At 40.6% G+C, this 17,893-nt stretch overlaps 1 protein-coding gene and 1 non-coding gene across 2 annotated transcripts in view; one reads left to right on the forward strand and one right to left on the reverse strand.

Annotated features, from left to right (window-relative positions):
• Dnaaf11 (dynein axonemal assembly factor 11) overlaps positions 1–17,893 on the reverse strand; it is a 110,887-nt gene that overhangs the window by 30,848 nt on the left and 62,146 nt on the right. The window lies entirely within an intron of this gene.
• On the forward strand, positions 8,079–8,185 carry LOC125415277 (U6 spliceosomal RNA). Its single transcript, XR_007236593.1, has one exon. It is a non-coding gene; the product is annotated as a U6 spliceosomal RNA (small nuclear RNA).

Raw genomic sequence — 17,893 nt, forward strand, 5'->3', positions numbered from 1 at the left:
AAAGTTAGGGGTGTTAAGACTCAAACCTTGGGAACTTAAGCACAAGGTTGTGGGCTGGGCTGTTGACGCTCAAACTGCAAAGTAATAGCTCTTGACATAATACCTACATGTATGTGCCTTTGGCTTTGAAGGCTTAGAGGAGCGAGCCTTGAGTCTACAGGGTCTAGAACTATAGGACAATGATTTTAAAAGTCTAGAGCATGCTCTGTCCTGAGCACCTAGACAGATGTCAGGTTTCTAAAGACTATAACCATAAGTCTCAGTTTCTCAGAGCCTTGTGTTGCATATTTCTGGGCTTGTGAGTCCAGGCTGTTAGACTCAGGGCTACCAACACTAAGGGAGCTGTGCTTTGTCTATGTATGTCTTCTATCTGAATAGAGCAAAATCATCCCCAAGTAACTACTGATGACAATCTGATGTGTCCAATTGATAAATAGACACAATATTCTTTTAACGGTGAAAGTTTTGGCCAGGAAGGGATTATAGAGAAAAGATAAAGTTCAGTTAATTGAACTGAGGCAATGAAATGAGCAAATTCGAGAGACCTAACATTGAGAACCTGTGAAGCCTTAGCAGGGGAAAACAGGAAGGTTAGGAGGTGGATGGAGGAAGAGAGAGAGGCAGAACAATGGAATATTTCCTAGGAGCTTATAAACTGGGGGTTAATGAGGAAAGTCAGAACCACATGACTCTGATGCCACTTCTGGTTGCCAGGAAACTGGATTTTAGGTGATAAAAGGGACATGCACAACTAACATATATATATATATATATATATATATATATATATATATATATATATATGTGTGTGTGTGTGTGTGTGTGTATATATATATACATATATATATCAGGATATATCCTGAGTTGTTTTTTGAGCATTACCTTTGGAAAACATCTCAGTGTTTGAGGGGCCTTTGAGCCACAGACAAGAACAATGTCCAGAAATTAGTCCTCTGTCCATCCAAATGGCAGCTCAGTACACATGGCCTACTGCCTCTACTTACAGTGGTGCCATTCATGTTAGATAATAATGTGGGTAAGTAACCAGCCTGGTACTCAAGCATACTCCAGTCTCACCCAGAAAAAAAAAAAACCCTAAGAATCAGAGACTCTTAAAGTAAACAGTAAGTACCTATTTCTTAATTTTTATAGCTTCTGGTTTCTTATAAGACATTTCAAGTTTCACCTTTTCATCCACATTTAATTAGCATCAGTGTCTAAAGGAGACATTATCTGTCTCCTAACCACACCCTTTGGACTTGCAGTGTCCTCTAACAGGTTCTCATACACCATTACCTCCACCTCTACCGCTTGGGTCTTCTCTCTGAAATAACACAGGAGTGCATAGTCTATGGCACCAGAACAACCAAAGTACTTGGAGCTTATCACATAACTACCACCTCACACCAGGTAGCAGTCAGCAACAGCCGTTGGATTTAAACTGGAAGTGAACAGATATCCTAGTTGACATTCCTTCTCAGGTAAAAATGTCCTGATACATGTGTTTTCTACAACATCCTCTAATTTCCTTACCAGGGTGGTTGGTCTAATATAGAACTGTGTTTTGGTTTCTTCCCTTCCCTACTTCTTGACCATTATCCCTTCACTTTTAAAACCAACTGCTATATTCAAATGCCTAATATTCAGTTCCTATGAAGTCAGAATTTAAGATGTGTTTATAAGTATGAAACTGTGGGTTGTAATTTAGTAGCTACAATATCCATGGAACTCTGATTATTACCTCCAGGCAGAAAAGCGACAAGCTGGCATGGCCAGATTCAAACACTCACTGGGTTTCTACAGTATCTTACAGATGTTCTCAGTGTCTGGGTTATCTCTGTGTGCTGGATATTCATTTGAAGTAAATCAACATTCTTCAACCCACAATGAAGCCAAGTCTGATGTGAAGCTTCTGTATGTTGTGCATATGATTGGTTAATTAATAAAGAAAACTGCCTTGTCCTGTTGATAGGGCAGAACATAAGTAGGCAGGGAAAACTAAACGGAATATTGGAAGAAAGGAGGCAGAGGCAGAGAGAAGCCATGTAGCCCTGCCGGAGACAGATGCTGGAACTTTAGGCGGTAAACCACAACAACGTGGTGATACACAGATTAATAGAAATGGATTAAACTAAGGTGTAAGAGTTAGCCAATAAGAAGTTAGAGAAGTGATTTAACTAATACAGTTTCTGTGTGATTGTTTCAGGGCTGAGCTGATGGGCAGCCAGGAAACAAGCTAATATCCTCCTTAAAACACATGTCCTGATAAACCCATTGGAAATTACCTCTGCATGCAGTTGAATATGCACTTAGTAACATGGCCTACTGAACATCCTAGGTTAGGAGTATAACATACTTCAGTGACTTAGCCGTTTGCCCTTATAACTATGTGACTAACTGGGAGCTGTTATTATTGCACTGCAAGAAAAGATCGTACCACATAAATCTAAGATAAAACAAAATCTGAAGAATGGCTTGAACTGAGCACATATCATTATGAAACATAAAAGAGTTGAGTCATCATAAAAGACCATGTGAGTGCATGTGTTGTGTGGGGGGAAATCTTTGCTCTTACATCATACCTCTAGAACAGATTTCCATTTGTAATTTGTAGAAAGTGTTTACATGAGATTCCATTTCTTCATGTTCAAGGCCCAATTTGAAGACCATTTTAAGATACAATGACAATTCACAAGACCTCTGGAGGAATGGCTTATTTCTTGTCTTGATTTGAAATTATAATCCTTCAGAATCACATTTCAAAGTGGGAGGTCATATAAAAGAGGCCCCCTCATTGACTAAATCTGAAATCCAGCTGCTTTCTGTGTAATAACTGTAATGCAAGGTTTATCTTCAGCCTTTCCACTGGATCAGTGAACATAAATTGTTTATTATACTCTTAGGTACTAAAGCTACTAAGATTTTAACTCTCCTCACTAATTATTTCTCCTCATTATTTATTGGAAATTATCAGATGATGGAGCTCTGCGACATTTAAAGTTGTAAAATTATGCAGAAAACAAATATACTGGAACAGAAACTGTCTAGGAATGAAATTGAACACTCCCACTTTCAGGCTACGGTATGAGAAAGAAGCATCCAATTTCTACTGTTCAAATACAGCCAGGGAGCAGACACATTCAGTGACACTCGGAGACACCCCATGAGAGTGGCGTAAGAAAAGTGAGGAGAGGGGCCGCTTAATGGCAAGCAACAAAGCAAGCAAGCAAGCAAACAAGCAAACACACAAACAAAAGCCCTGCACATGGGTCAGATGGGTGGAGGGTGAGAAATGGTCACAGGAGATAGTAGTGTCGGTGATTGCAGACCTCAAGAAGATATTTCAGGGGAGGCCAGTTAGGGAAACAATCCCTTACTGGAGTTGGCTTGAAGGAGTGTGAGGAAAGCCACCAAATCAAGTGACAGCAATGCTGGCGAGGATGTGGGGAAAAAAAAATTAACCTTTGCTCACTGCTTCAGTCATTACGGAAATCGGTATGATGGTTTCTCAAAGGCTAAAAATGGAACTAACATGTGACCAATCTATATCACTTCTGGGCATATACCCAAAGGAATCTATGCACCACTACAAAAATTCTTGCTTATCCACACTTAGCTATGCACAATAGCTAACAAATAGAACCAGCCTAGCTGTCCATCAATGGATGAATGAATAATGAAAATGCTGTGTCATATACAATGGAATTTTGCTGAGCTGTACATAAAATTGAAATTTGAATGCCAACAGATGGACCTAAGAAAAAAAGTACTCTGAGTGAGGTACCCAGACCCAGTATACATGTTCTTTATCCTATGTGAATCCTAACTTCCACTCTTTATATCTGTGTGTTGAACTTGGAGCTCCTATTGAAAGCCAGGAAAACAGAAAGGAGCTACTGGGTGGTGAATACTTTAAGAAAGTGGAGTTAGGCAGATGAGGGCAGAGTACGGGAGAGATAAAGAATTAATTGGGTTTGGGGGTTTGGGGGTTTGGGGGCAATAGGAGGGAAAGGGGTCATATGAAATCAAAACGAAGAACATATGAAAAAAGTCATAGGGAAACCTACTATCTGCAAGTTGATTATAAATATAAACTAAAATGTAAGAACTAGACGAGCTCTTTTGCTTGACCGGATAGCACGACTCCTAGAAGTCATGGATTATTAAACAAAACCCACAGGAACAGCTATGTTGTTTTTATGAGTTTTTCTTTACTTTTTCTTTTTTGGTTAAAGGGTACCCAGAGGCCCTTAAAATTGCATGTTCTTGTTATTCTTCTTGGTCGTCCACCAGAATGAAATGATAAGACACCACATACCTTGGTTATAAGATATAGAGAAGTTAATGCAGAACTGAGCTGAAAAACCTGTCTCCTTCTGCATTAGCTTTCATAATGCTGAAAGGTGCTATGTAGGTAGTAGGGAAGAAAAGGTATTGGCAGTCTTATCCACCTGTGAGTCCTATGAACTACAAACCAACCCAGGCAAGATATGTCCACTGCTACAATAGTGCCTCAACCATTAAGGCAGCAACCAACAGCTCTCTTAATGGTGGTTTTCCATTAAGAGGAACATTCTGCAGGAAGGAATTCATGTCTGGTGTTGAAGTCACAGGGAAACCTATGCCTGTGGATGTCATGAGCCCTAGGAGGGAATCAAATACCATCATTTAGCTAAATGTACATGACATCAAACTACAATCGCTACTCTTAGCTTAATCAGAAAACTGTCTCTTTACAGTGAATGGTCATAATACAGAGACTCTTGGCTGCCCAGTGTACTGAGAAGGGACAATTGATTGTACAACGCTATATCACAGGACATTTATGCCATCAAGTCTAGGCTCAGGAGTATCAGAGGAGATGTGGCAAAAGAACTCAAGGACCAGAAGAAAGGGAGAAGGGCAGTAGGGTGCTATTCTCTAGGCATGCCACAGGCATTCAGTCATGAATTCACAGAAGCTGCTCTTCCATGCAGTGGCAAGGCTAATGGAGCAATACCCCTCCATGCTGTACTACTTGGCCATTAATGGATTCTGGTGGAAAGGGAAGCTATTAACTTCAGACATACCCACACTGATAAGCCCACCAAACTCCACAGGATAGTTCCATACCTGTGAACATAAGATGGGCCTGGTTAAGTCCAGCAGGTCACAAAGCAAAATGAAAGAGAAATTAAAATTGGAAATGGAGCTGCAGGGTGGAGGAGGTGTTGGCAAGGTTGGTGAGGTCAGAGAGTAGCCAGAATGCACTGTATACAGGCACAAAGTTGTCAATTAATCCTCCGAGCTTATTTTGGTTGTTGTGATAAAATATGGAGATATAAAGCAACATAAACGAGGAAGAGGTTTATTTGACTTGTAATCCAATTTATTGCCTATCATTTCAGGGAAGTTAAGGCAGGAATGCAGGCAGCTAGTCATATGGCAGTCACAATCAAGAGCTAAGACAGAATACATTTTTGCTTCCCTGATTGCTCTCAGCTAGCTTCCTCCTTCCTCATGTTGTTCAACTGCCCAGGGGATGATGCTGTCCACAGTAGACTGGGCCATCCTACATCAATTAACAGCCCCCTGTAGACATGCTCACAGGCCAACCTCATTTAGATAATTCCTCAATAACACTCTTTTGCCAGGTGATTTTAAGTTGCATCAGGTTGACAATTAGAACTAACCATCTCAGAGAACAAATTTAGTTAATGAAAATATAATATATGAATAGAAGAGGTCCATTTTAAGAGTCCTATAATAAACCAGACAAGGGCAATAGATACAGGGGAGGGTGTTTTTCATTTTCTATTTTTGTTTTTTTTAGAAAGAAGGTATTTCCAGGATGTTTTTAGTATAAGATCCAGATAAACAAACTTCACTGAAACAGTACAGAGAAATAGAATTGCCAAAGGGGAATGAAATCATTCTTTGAAACTTGAGTGGAAATAGGATCTAAGCCTCCTGGGAGGAAAGATGTGGGAAAGACCACAGGTTTACACAACTAGAAAAAGGGAGGGCAAAAGAAGGACTAAAAGGGTTGAAGTCGGTGGTGATAACCTTTCAATGTTTCCATTTTCTCAGGGATGGAAGTTTCAGGAATGAGTTCAAAACAGAAATAGAAGAATAGCACTCTGAATGCAATAGACAAGCCTGTGAGGTGACCAGTGAGCACTCCTGGCCCACACAACAATCAGAGAATAAGAGTGAGTCTATGTCGGCTATACCACTTGCTTATGTGCGTAGAAAAACATGTGTCTGAGTAATATGGAGGAAGGTAGTCCAGGTTTTATGCAATTATGGTCTGTTTTGGACCTTAATATGCGACCTTCATCTCCTGTGTTTGGTGTAAGCAGAGACAGACATGTTCACCAACCAAAATGGAAATGCATTTTGCTGATCAGTTCAAACAGCAACTTCCTTAATCTCAGTTAATTATTCTAAAAGACATCCCAAAGGAAATCATGAAGCATGGAGCACTCCTATAATTTGTCAACTGAAATATAGATGGGAGTTCAACTAATGAACCAGCTTAACCTGATTGAAGTGAGCAAGGCCTCTCAGTGCATGCAAAATTTCAGTTGAATCTTGTTAAGCTGGACTGTGGGGAGACGGCAAGCCCAACATCCCCAGGTGAATGTTGAGAAGACCATCATGTACAGATTGCCGAGTCTAACGACACATCTGGAAAATGGGCTGGACGGCGAGCATACGCTCTGGGAAACTGTGAAGAATAGCCTCGCTCAGAATAGCAACTAAGATTATCTCTCCGAAAAAGTTACACATGTGCAGCAACTATGCATAGCAGACCGGTGAAAGACGAAACCTTCGGAGGGACAGAAGTACCACAAAGGAGAAGGACGCTATTGTGTTTCAGGTTTTCATAATGTAAATACATCCATTCATCCCACCTACAATCTACAAACAGCACATTCTCAGAAACTGCCATGGCTTGGATGTGGTTTATCCCTATCAAAGTCTATTGCCCAATGTAATCATACCAGAAGTGGGAGGGTGATTTTAAGAGGTGACTGAGGCAGGGCCCCTTTGTGAAGGGATCATGCAAGTCTTATGGAGGATTAGTTCCCGAGAGCAGTCTGTTACAAATGGGCAAGCTTGGGACCTCTCCACTTTCTTACTGATTCTCTTAACACATGGTACTCTGCCCATTGCCCTTTGTCTCCAATCCCATGAACGTTCCACACAGCTTCATGTATCAGGTTCCCATCTAGCCAGGGGATCCTTGTCAGATTCTTGCACTATTTGTTCTTCTAGAACTAGAATTACGAGTCAAATAAGCTTGCTTTCTTCATAACTTACCCAAACCAGGCCATCCTGTTATAGGCCACAGGGAGTGGGCTAAGATACTAATTACAAAGCAATATTAACTGATATTATAGTACAATATTAATAAATAGTAACAAGCAATATTAATCAAAATTATGCATGTCTAAATACAAATAATATTATATTCCAAACACTGTTCTGGGTGCTTTGTTTTATATCAGTTTATAACATGCTTACAAAAACTTCTTGAGGCCTGAACTATTACAATCACTTTATAAATGAGGCATCAGAGGCACAGAGGAATTAGTAATTTTCTAGGGGTCACACAGATGCTGAGAAAAACTAACAAGATTTGACTTAGGCGCTCTAACTCCAGAGGCTGTGCTTTTAATCATTGCATTCCATCGTGTCTGATGGGTGGCAACAGAAACCACAGTGGGCTTCTTTTGGAGGCAGAATCTCATAGGTTTATTTTAAATACTATCTGAATAATATAAATGGGGAAAATGTGAAATAGTTCGAGATAGTTGATAATTAGGATGTTAATGAGAATGTCTTAAAAATTCAAATTCAGTTACTGTATTCACTCATTCAAATATATATATTTGATATATATTTGAATACATCAAATACAGGCTTTAGTTTAGGTCACAGCAATAAGGCAGTTTGGAAAAGGCAAAACCATGTGTTCTCTAGAGGCTTATATTCTTGTCAGGGAGAAACTGACAGAGACGGAAACTACCAGGCAATAAATGCTATAAGGAAAAAGTCAGCAGAATGAGAAGCATCTTTTAGAATGCAGGTGGGTGCTTGCTGCGGCAGCACATACACTAAAATTGGAATGATACAGAGAAGGTTAGCATGACCCCTGCACAAGGATGACACACAAGTGTTTGAAGCATTCCATATTTTTAGAAGACATTTCATATTAGTCACAGGAAAAACTCCATCAAGAGAAAATCTTAATACTGAATGTCTATACCCAAAATACAAGGGCACCCTCATATGTAAAAGAAACACTACTAAAACTTAAATCACACATTAAACCCCACACACTAATAGTGGGAGACTTCAAAACTCCCCTCTCACCACTGGACAGGTCTGTCAGACAGAAAATCAGTGAGATGTTATGACTCAAATGGACTTAACAGACATCTATAGACTATTCCATCCAAACATATAAGAATATCCCTCTTCTTAGTCCCTCTGGAATCTTCTCAGAAATTGATCACATACTAGGTAACAAAGCAAACCTCTACAGATTAAAAAAAAAATTGGAATAACCCCATGTATCTTATTGGATCACCAAGGCTTACAATTAAAATTCAACAGCAACACCAATTTCAGAAAGCCCACAGACACATGGAAATTAAACAATGCTCACCTGAATCATCAATAGGTCAAGAAAGAAATAATGGAAGAAATTAAAGACTTCCTAAAATTCAATGAAAACAACCACACAACATACCTATATTTATGAGATACAATGACAGCAGTGTTAAGGGGAAAGTTCATAGCACTAAATGCCTACATAAAGAAGCTGGAAAAATCTCACACTAGTGAGTTAACAGAACACCTGAAAACTCTAGAACAAAAGAAAGCAAACTCACCCAGGAGGACTAGATGACAGGAAATAATCAAACTGAGACCTGAACTCAACAAAATAGAAACAAAGAAAACAATACAAAGAGTAAATGAGACAAAGAGTTGGTTCTTTGAGAAAATCAATAAAATAGACAAACCTTTATCCAAATTAACCAAAAGGCAGAGAGAGAATATCCAAATTAACAATAATCAGAAATGAAAAGGGGACATAACAACAGACACGGAGCAAATACAGAGGATCATCAGGTCATGTTTTGAAAACTTGTACTCCACAAAATTGAAAAACTTAAAGGAAATGGACAACTTCCTGGATAAATATCACTTACCAAAATTAAATCAAGACCAGATAAGTAAATTAAATAGACCTATAACTGATAAAAAAAAATAGAAACGATCATCAAAAGTCTCCCAACCAAGAAAACTCCAGGGCCAGATGATTTCAGCATGGAATTCTATAAGATTTTCAAAGAAGACCTAATACCAATACTCCTCAAATTGTTCCACACAGTAGAAACAGAAGGAACATTGCCAGCCCCAGAAAGACAAGTATCATATGTACTCACTCATAAGTGGCTTTCAGACATAAATCAAAGAAAAACCAGCCTACAAATCACAATCCTAGAGACCCTAGACAGCAAAGAGGATCCTAAGGGAGACATGTATAGATCTAATCTACTTGGGAAGTAGAAAATGACAGGATCTCCTGAGTAAATTGGGAGAATGGAGATCATGGGAGATGGTAGAAGGAGAGGAGAGGGGAAGGGAGGGGAGGGAAGGAAGGGGAGAGGAGGAGAGGGGAGGGGAGGAGAGGGAAGAAAATATATTGCTCAATGAAACAATTTTTTTTTAAAAAAAAGAATGCATGTGGGGGGGATGAGGAACCACCTCCTTGATCAGAGAACACTTGAGAAGAAATCTGAAGGACAGGGCACCTTACGAGAGTGGCTCCTTCCAGGAACGAAGAGCCAAGCTCCCAAAGAGTTTAGCAACAGAAAATTTAGCCTTGGTCTATGTGACATGAACAGACTTAAGCTGGTGGAATTTGCCTACTGGTCAGTACTCTGAACAGATCTGAGCATCTTTATGAGTAAGAAAAGAGAAAAATATAATCTAGACATCGTGAAAAATGCCAAAAGATGTGTTTACTACATAGCCAGGCCTAGTAGCTCAGATCTGTATTGCAGCAACTCAGGAGGCTGAGGCATAGGACTGTAAGTTCAAAGCTATTTTAGGCAGCACAGTGAGTCCAAGGATAGACCAGGAAACTTAGTAAGAGCATGTCTCAGTGAAAACAATTGTAGAATAAAGGTTGAAGATGTGCGGTTCAATAGTAGGGCAGTTGCCTAGTATGTACCAAGCCCTGCATCCAATTCCTACTTACTGGAAAAATAGAAAGAAAAACATATTTCTGATTTTTTAAATCTCAATAAAAAGGGTTGTGTCTTTGGAAAATGAACACAAATTTCCACAAATCCACATGATACGGTCATTGCCATGTTCAATCAAGCAGGCCAGCCTTTCACATTGTTCTTTACAAATACACCACCGACAGACTTGTTGGACATCAACTCATGATACACTCTGATTTAGACGACCCAAGCAGTCTAAGACACAAAGACTATGTTAGATATCCTGGAAATCCTAGTTTCGCTTTACATGCTAACGGTAATATTCTATGAATGAACTGAAATGCCATGTCTGATTGAATTGGTTTTTATTCGTTTTTAGGTGAGACAATACATTTTTATTTATTATGTAAACATCTTTGAGTCATTGAGTTTTCATATTCTGTTTTGGTTGATTCTCCCATCCCATCTCTCTGCCTTCACCCCTTTTCTTGGTATTCATTTTTTTCGATATTATTCTCCCTTCTGTTTTGTTCTGTTGTCTTTCCCAACCCATCCCTTACTCTCTTAAAAGTTTTGTATTTTATCCAGTCATAGGCCCTTTCCAACTTTCCTGGTCTTTACCCATTTTACCACCATATTCACCATAATTTTGTTTTCTATCTCTCTATATTTGATTTTCAGAAACATTCCACCTTAAGGAATCTTGCGCATGTCCTTTCTGTGCCTGGCTTGTCCCACTTAGCATGATATTCTCCAGGTTAAACCACCCTATGGAAAACATGCATTTACCTTTGTATGAATATATATAATAGTATATATAATAGTTATGATATAGATTTACATGCACAAAAATTTATTTTTAAAATAAATTTACTCATGAATTTATACTGAGGTTTATTCTTAGAATACATTTTAATATTCCAAGGGTTTTTCTTAGTAATCATAAAGCAGACCAGACTCATGCAACTTCCTCATAAGTCAACAAATCCAGACACATGGAATACCTCACTGGGTTCAATGACAGTATTTTAAATGTTTTACTTAGAAGCAGTATTATGAAGGTGTTAGTTTTCAGTAACACTCACGTTAACCATAATATAAATGAACTTAATTTTATTCATTAGCATTTGATGATTCTTAGAAAAAAAATATTTGTTGTCAAGTTTATATGGTCATGAATGAACAACTATTAATTTTAGGCAAAAGGTGTTTATTCTCTGAGGTCTGATTTTAGTGACTCCTCTTTTATGGAGCAGTGGTACAAGATGGCTAATCTATACCTGGTTGCCCTCTCTCATGATATTAGGAGATAATCCCTCAAAGAAAAACATTTTCTAAATCTATTTCTGAAGACAGACTAGAACCAGTTCTACACAGTCTACGTGCACCATCTCACCTAGATTCTACTCTTAACCATGCTACATATGCTACAGTTCTTACATTTTAACATGAAACACAAGGGCAAATATGAAAAGAAGAAACCCTACTCCTCAGGAGGTTAAGGTAGAAAAATCCTGAATTTAAGTCTCGTTCCATTATGGAAGTAAGACTAACCCCCAAAACAACAACAAGACAAATTGCAACAGGTAAATGCAAACAGGAGGCTGTGTTCTTTTAAAAGGCTCATAAGACAGACTACAAAGACAGTGATGGCACTGGGTTTTAATCCCAGCACTTGGGAAGTAGAGCAGGTGGCTCTCTGTAAGTTCAAGGCTAGCCTGGTCTACAAAGCAAATTTCAGGACAGCCAGAGCTGTTACATAGAGAAACCCTGTCTTGGAATAACCCCACCCCAGCAAAGAATAGCAGTTACCATTTCATCATTATATTGTCAGTTATAATAGAAGTTTCCAAACAATTGGGGGTGGGTTGCTGATCATGATGTCACACACATGTCTCTTTTGAGTATGGAGGTAATTATGCTCTCTCTTAGATTTCCCTGCAGATGTTCTAGTTAATATAGGCACACTCCTTTAGTTTGTTGTGGCCACCAAGGACAGCATAATCCTTACAGTAGTGTTTGTTATTTTATTGCCTGACAACAAATTTCACTTTCTATTTTTTGCCTCAGGAAAAAAAAATACAAAATTGATTATCTATGGTCAATCTGTTGGAAAATTGGCTATGGAAAAGGAAGGACTATTCAATCACTGTGGAAGCTTTACTGGCTAATCAAATTTATGTTCTTCCTAACAGACACTCTCCTTCCCATTATCCTTTCCTTCTCTGGCAAAGAAAGCCCATTACTGGTTTCTCTGTTCTTCTCCTGGAAACCTAAGGGGCAGTGAAGAAGGTAACCTCACCTTAGCACAAGGGATGACGTCTAAGGAGAGATCAATCAAACTTGTCACCAGCCCATTGGCCAAAATGGTTTTATGTTTCAGGGTGAAGCTAATCAAGAAGACTAGACAGACTCTCCATTTAGTTGGACTGTTTTTTTATTCTAGAGGGACTTTTGCTCCAAGGTGATGAGAGATTCTCTCCATGTGTCTTTGAATTCTGCCCATTTTAAGTCAAGTAAGGTTGGGGCTGGGCAGGAAGTGTAACGCCTGCTACTGCCTGTGCTCATCTGACAGGAGAAGTTGCTTTGAAAATAAGCTGACATTTCAGAAGGTCCTTGGCTCTACCCACTTAGAGACTCTCTACTTTCTCCTACCTTCCTATAAAAGACAAAATTGTTTCTTTATAGTTAAAGTCAGTTTGTGAGGTGAGATTCTACAAATGACAGACGAAAACAGTTCAGCTCTCTCAGTAGCTTATAACAAGCAAAAATTTTAAAGCATCCTTCCTTAATCTTTTTCAGAGTTCTCCTCTATGATAAGACTATGTTAAGTTATGTTTCTGATGTTCAACCTCGAGATCAAAGGAAAATTGCATAAAATCTGAAAGCAAACAGAGAGGATCCTTCCAGCCTGCAGCAGTTATAAATGCCAGGGCTTTAATCTACCAGGGGAACACAGACTGGATCCTTAGCTTCGGTTTCCACTCAACATTCAGTGACCCTTTTATAAACTCAACATTCAGTGACCCTTTTATAAACAATCTCCAGTCTTGAAGTCCACCCTTGACTCTTCATCCCTGGGTAGCCATTGGCCTGTTGCTTGATTCCCATTTTCAGCAAAATTTCCAAAACTAGCTGTCTGAACCTTCTCTCCCCTGTGTTTCTAATTCTGGCAGGCTTCTCTGAGATGGCTCTCAGCACTGTGGCCTCCATTTTGACAAATCCAGTGAGCACACTGGTGTCTTTCGTGGACTCAGCTTCCTTCTTGAAAAGGTTTATCTTCTAGACGTCCCTGGTACTTTCATGAGTCTTGCAATTCACAGCTTACTCACAATAAAGCTGTAGGCTGATCTCAGAGTGTAGCTATGTCCCCTCTGCTGCTCATGAACTCACACCACCTGTGCCCACAGAAGCCTTTTTTTTAGCACTCCCTTTTCCTACCATTTCTATGCTCATAATTTCCGGTTCTCTACCTCTGACCAGTTCTTTCTACTGAGCTCAAGGCAGACACATGTAAACACCTACCTAAGAATTCAGCTAGATGCCCCATGGCATTAAGTTTTTAGAATCACTACACGAAACTGTGACCCGCTTAGCTTAAATCCTTCAGAGCCCTCCCCAGCTGATAGGGCACCGGAATACGCCTGTTAGTTAAAGCATCTTTGACTTCCTCCATCAAAATATATCCTCAATGTGGTGACTCATCACCTGTCTGGCAGCTCTCAATAGGGCTCCCTCACTGCAGAGACTTCTCACTTCCTTATTTTCTCAGTCAATTTTTTTTTCACCCTTGGGGTCTTTATCCACACAGAAGACAGAATTACCTCTTTAAAATGTTTGTGGAGAGCAGTTCTTCCCAGAGAGGTGAGTGGGTGCTCACCGGGGCAGCCTGCCTGCCCACGAAGAGAGCACAGCCCCCCCCCCAGCTTCTGCAGCAGGGTCTTCGGTGTTCCAAGGGACCCCTCCCCTCCCCCCACTGCTGCGGGCCCTTTGTCTCCTGAGTCCTGGGAAGACCAGCTAGCCCTGTTGCCCTGCTGAGCAGTTCTTCCCAGAGAGGTGAGTGGGTGCTCACCGGGGCAGCCTGCCTGCCTGTCCGGGAAGGGAGCACAGCCCTTCTCCCCTCAGCTTCTGCGGCAGGGTCTTCGGTGTTCCAAGGGACCCCTCCCCTCCCCCCACTGCTGCGGGCCCTTTGTCTCCTGAGTCCTGGGAAGACCAGCTAGCCCTGTTGCCCTGCTGAGCAGTTCTTCCCAGAGAGGTGAGTGGGTGCTCACCGGGGCAGCCTGCCTGCCTGTCCGGGAAGGGAGCACAGCCCTTCTCCCCTCAGCTTCTGCGGCAGAGTCTTCGGTGTTCCAAGGGACCCCTCCCCTCCCCCCACTGCTGCGGGCCCTTTGTCTCCTGAGTCCTGGGAAGACCAGCTAGCCCTGTTGCCCTGCGGAGCAGTTCTTCCCAGAGAGGTGAGTGGGTGCTCACCGGGGCAGCCTGCCTGCCCACGAAGAGAGCACAGCCCCCCCCCAGCTTCTGCAGCAGGGTCTTCGGTGTTCCAAGGGACCCCTCCCCTCCCCCCACTGCTGCGGGCCCTTTGTCTCCTGAGTCCTGGGAAGACCTGCTAGCCCTGTTGCCCTGCTGAGCAGTTCTTCCCAGAGAGGTGAGTGGGTGCTAGCCTGGGCAGCCTGCCTGCCTGTCCGGGAAGGGAGCACAGCCCTTCTCCCCTCAGCTTCTGTGGCAGGGTCTTCGGTGTTCCAAGGGACCCCTCCCCTCCCCCCACTGCTGCGGGCCCTTTGTCTCCTGGGTCCTGGGAAGACCAGCTAGCCCTGTTGCCCTGCTGAGGAGTTCTTCCCAGAGAGGGCTGAGGAGCTCTATCCAGAGAGTGCTGTGAAGTCCTACCCAGAGAGTGCTGAGGAGTTCTATCCAGAAAGTGCTGAGGAGTTTCATCCAGAGTGGGGAAGATGGGCAGGCGCCAATGCAAGAATTCCTCCAACAACCTGAAAGGCAACATGACACTGCTAGAATCCAGGGAGCTCGAAACTAGAAGAATTGAACACCCTACTCCAGAAGAAATAGAAGAAATCGACTCTAAGCGCTTCTTTATGAAAATAATAGAGGAACTTAAACAGGAGGTGAAAATCTGCCGTAAAGAAATGGAAGATAAGTATAACAAAAAAATTGAGGAAATGAGTAAAGAAATGGAAGAGAAATATACCAAAAAGTTTGAAGAAATGAGTAAATCCGTAAATGAAATTCTGGGAAACCAAGAAAAAACAATCAAACAGGTAATAGAAACAGTTCAAGATTTGAAAACTGAAATGGAGTCAATGAAGAAATCACAAACCGAGGGCCAGCTGGCTATGGAAAATCTGGGTAAACGAACAGAGACTTCAGAAACAAGCTTAACCAACAGAATACAAGAGATAGAAGAAAGAATCTCAGACTCTGAGGACACCATAGAGAAATTAAACACTCTGTCCAAAGAAAACAGCAAATCCAACAAATTCTCATCACAAAACATTCAGGAACTGTGGGACACAATAAAAAAAACCAAATCTAAGAATAATAGGAGTAGAAGAAGGAGAAGAATTGCATTTCAAAGGTCCAGAAAATATACTCAACAAAATTATAGAAGAAAACCTTCCCATCCTAAAGAACGATATTCCTATGAAGGTTCAAGAAGCATACAGAACACCGAATAGACTGGATCAGAAAAAAACATCCCCTCGTCATATAATAATCAAAACACAAAGCATTCAGACTAAAGAAAGGATATTGAGAGCTGCAAAGGAAAAAGGTCAAGTAACTTATAAAGGTAAACCTATCAGACTTACACCAGACTTCTCGATGGAAACCATGAAAGCCAGAAGGTCCTGGATAGAGGTACTGCAGAAACTAAGAGACAATGGATGCAAACCCAGACTACTTTACCCAGCCAAGCTATTGTTCACTATCAACGGAGAAAACAAAATATTCCAGGATAAAAACAAATTTAAACAATACGTAGCTACTAATCCAGCCTTACAGAGAATACTAGAAGGAAAATCACAACCCAAGGAATCCAACATTCCCAACACTGCCTACATTAACTCAGACATCTAGCGACCCTTCACAAGCACAACTCAAAGAAGGAAAACACATACACGCTACTACCCAAAAAAATGACCGGAGTCATCGATCACTGGTCATTAATATCACTTAATATCAATGGTCTCAACTCACCTATAAAGAGGCACAGACTTAGAGATTGGATACGAAAACAGGATCCAACATTCTGCTGTCTACAAGAAACACACCTCAACCACAAAGACAGACACCTACTCAGAGTAAAGGGTTGGGAAAAGGTTTTCCAAGCAAATGGACCTAAGAAACAAGCAGGTGTGGCCATTCTAATATCTAACAAAATCGACTTCAAACTAAAATCAATCAGAAGAGATGGAGATGGACATTTCATACTCATAACAGGAACAATTCATCAGGAAGAAGTCTCAATCTTGAATATCTATGCCCCTAATATAAAGGCACCCACATATGTAAAAGAAACTCTTCTAGAACTCAAGGCAGTCATCAAACCACACACACTAATAGTAGGAGACTTCAACACTCCTCTCTCACCAATGGACAGGTCAATCAGACAGAAACCTAACAGAGAAATAAGAGATTTACTGGAGGTACTGAATCAAATGGACTTAACAGACATCTATAGAACACTCCACCCAAATAGGAAAGAGTATACCTTCTTCTCTGCAGCCCATGGAACCTTCTCGAAAATTGACCACATACTTGGTAACAAAGCAAACCTCCACAGATACAAAAAAATATTAGTGACCACCTGTGTCTTGTCAGATCACCATGGATTAAAATTAGAATTCAACAACAATGGTACCCCCAGGAAGCCAACAAACTCATGGAAGTTGAACAGTCAACTACTAAATCACCCCTGGGTCAAGGAAGAAATAAAGAAAGAAATTAAAGTCTTCCTTGAATATAATGAAAACAAAGACACAACGTATTCAAACCTATGGGACACAATGAAAGCAGTGCTAAGAGGAAAGTTCATAGCACTAAGTGCCCACCTAAAGAAAACAGAGAAAGCACACATTGGAGACTTAACAACACACTTGAAAGCTCTAGAAAAAAAAGAAGCTGATTTACCCAGGAGGAGTAGAAGACTGGAAATAATTAAACTGAGGGCTGAAATCAACAAAATAGAAACACAGAAAACAATTCAAAGAATCAATGAAGCAAAAAGCTGGTTCTTGGAGAAAATTAACAAGATTGACAAACCCCTATCCAAACTAATCAAACGGCAGAGAGAGAACTTGCAAATTAATAGGATCAGAAATGAAAAGGGGGACATAATCACAGACACGGAGGAAATTCAGAGAATCATTAGATCTTACTACGAAAGTTTATATGCCACAAAGTTGGAAAATGTAAAAGAAATGGACATTTTTTTAGATAAGTACCATATACCAAAGTTGAACCAAGACCAGGTGAACAATCTAAATAGACCTGTTAGTCGTGAAGAACTACAAGCTGTTATCAAAAATCTCCCTACCAAAAAAAAGCCCAGGACCAGATGGTTTCAATGCAGAATTCTACCAGAACTTCCAGGAAGAGCTAATACCTATACTCCTTAATGTATTCCACAATATAGAAAAAGAAAAGTCACTGCCAAA

The sequence above is a fragment of the Myodes glareolus genome, chromosome 19 (genome assembly GCF_982192425.1).
Source record: "Myodes glareolus chromosome 19, mMyoGla1.1, whole genome shotgun sequence".
Lineage (NCBI taxonomy): Eukaryota > Metazoa > Chordata > Mammalia > Rodentia > Cricetidae > Myodes > Myodes glareolus.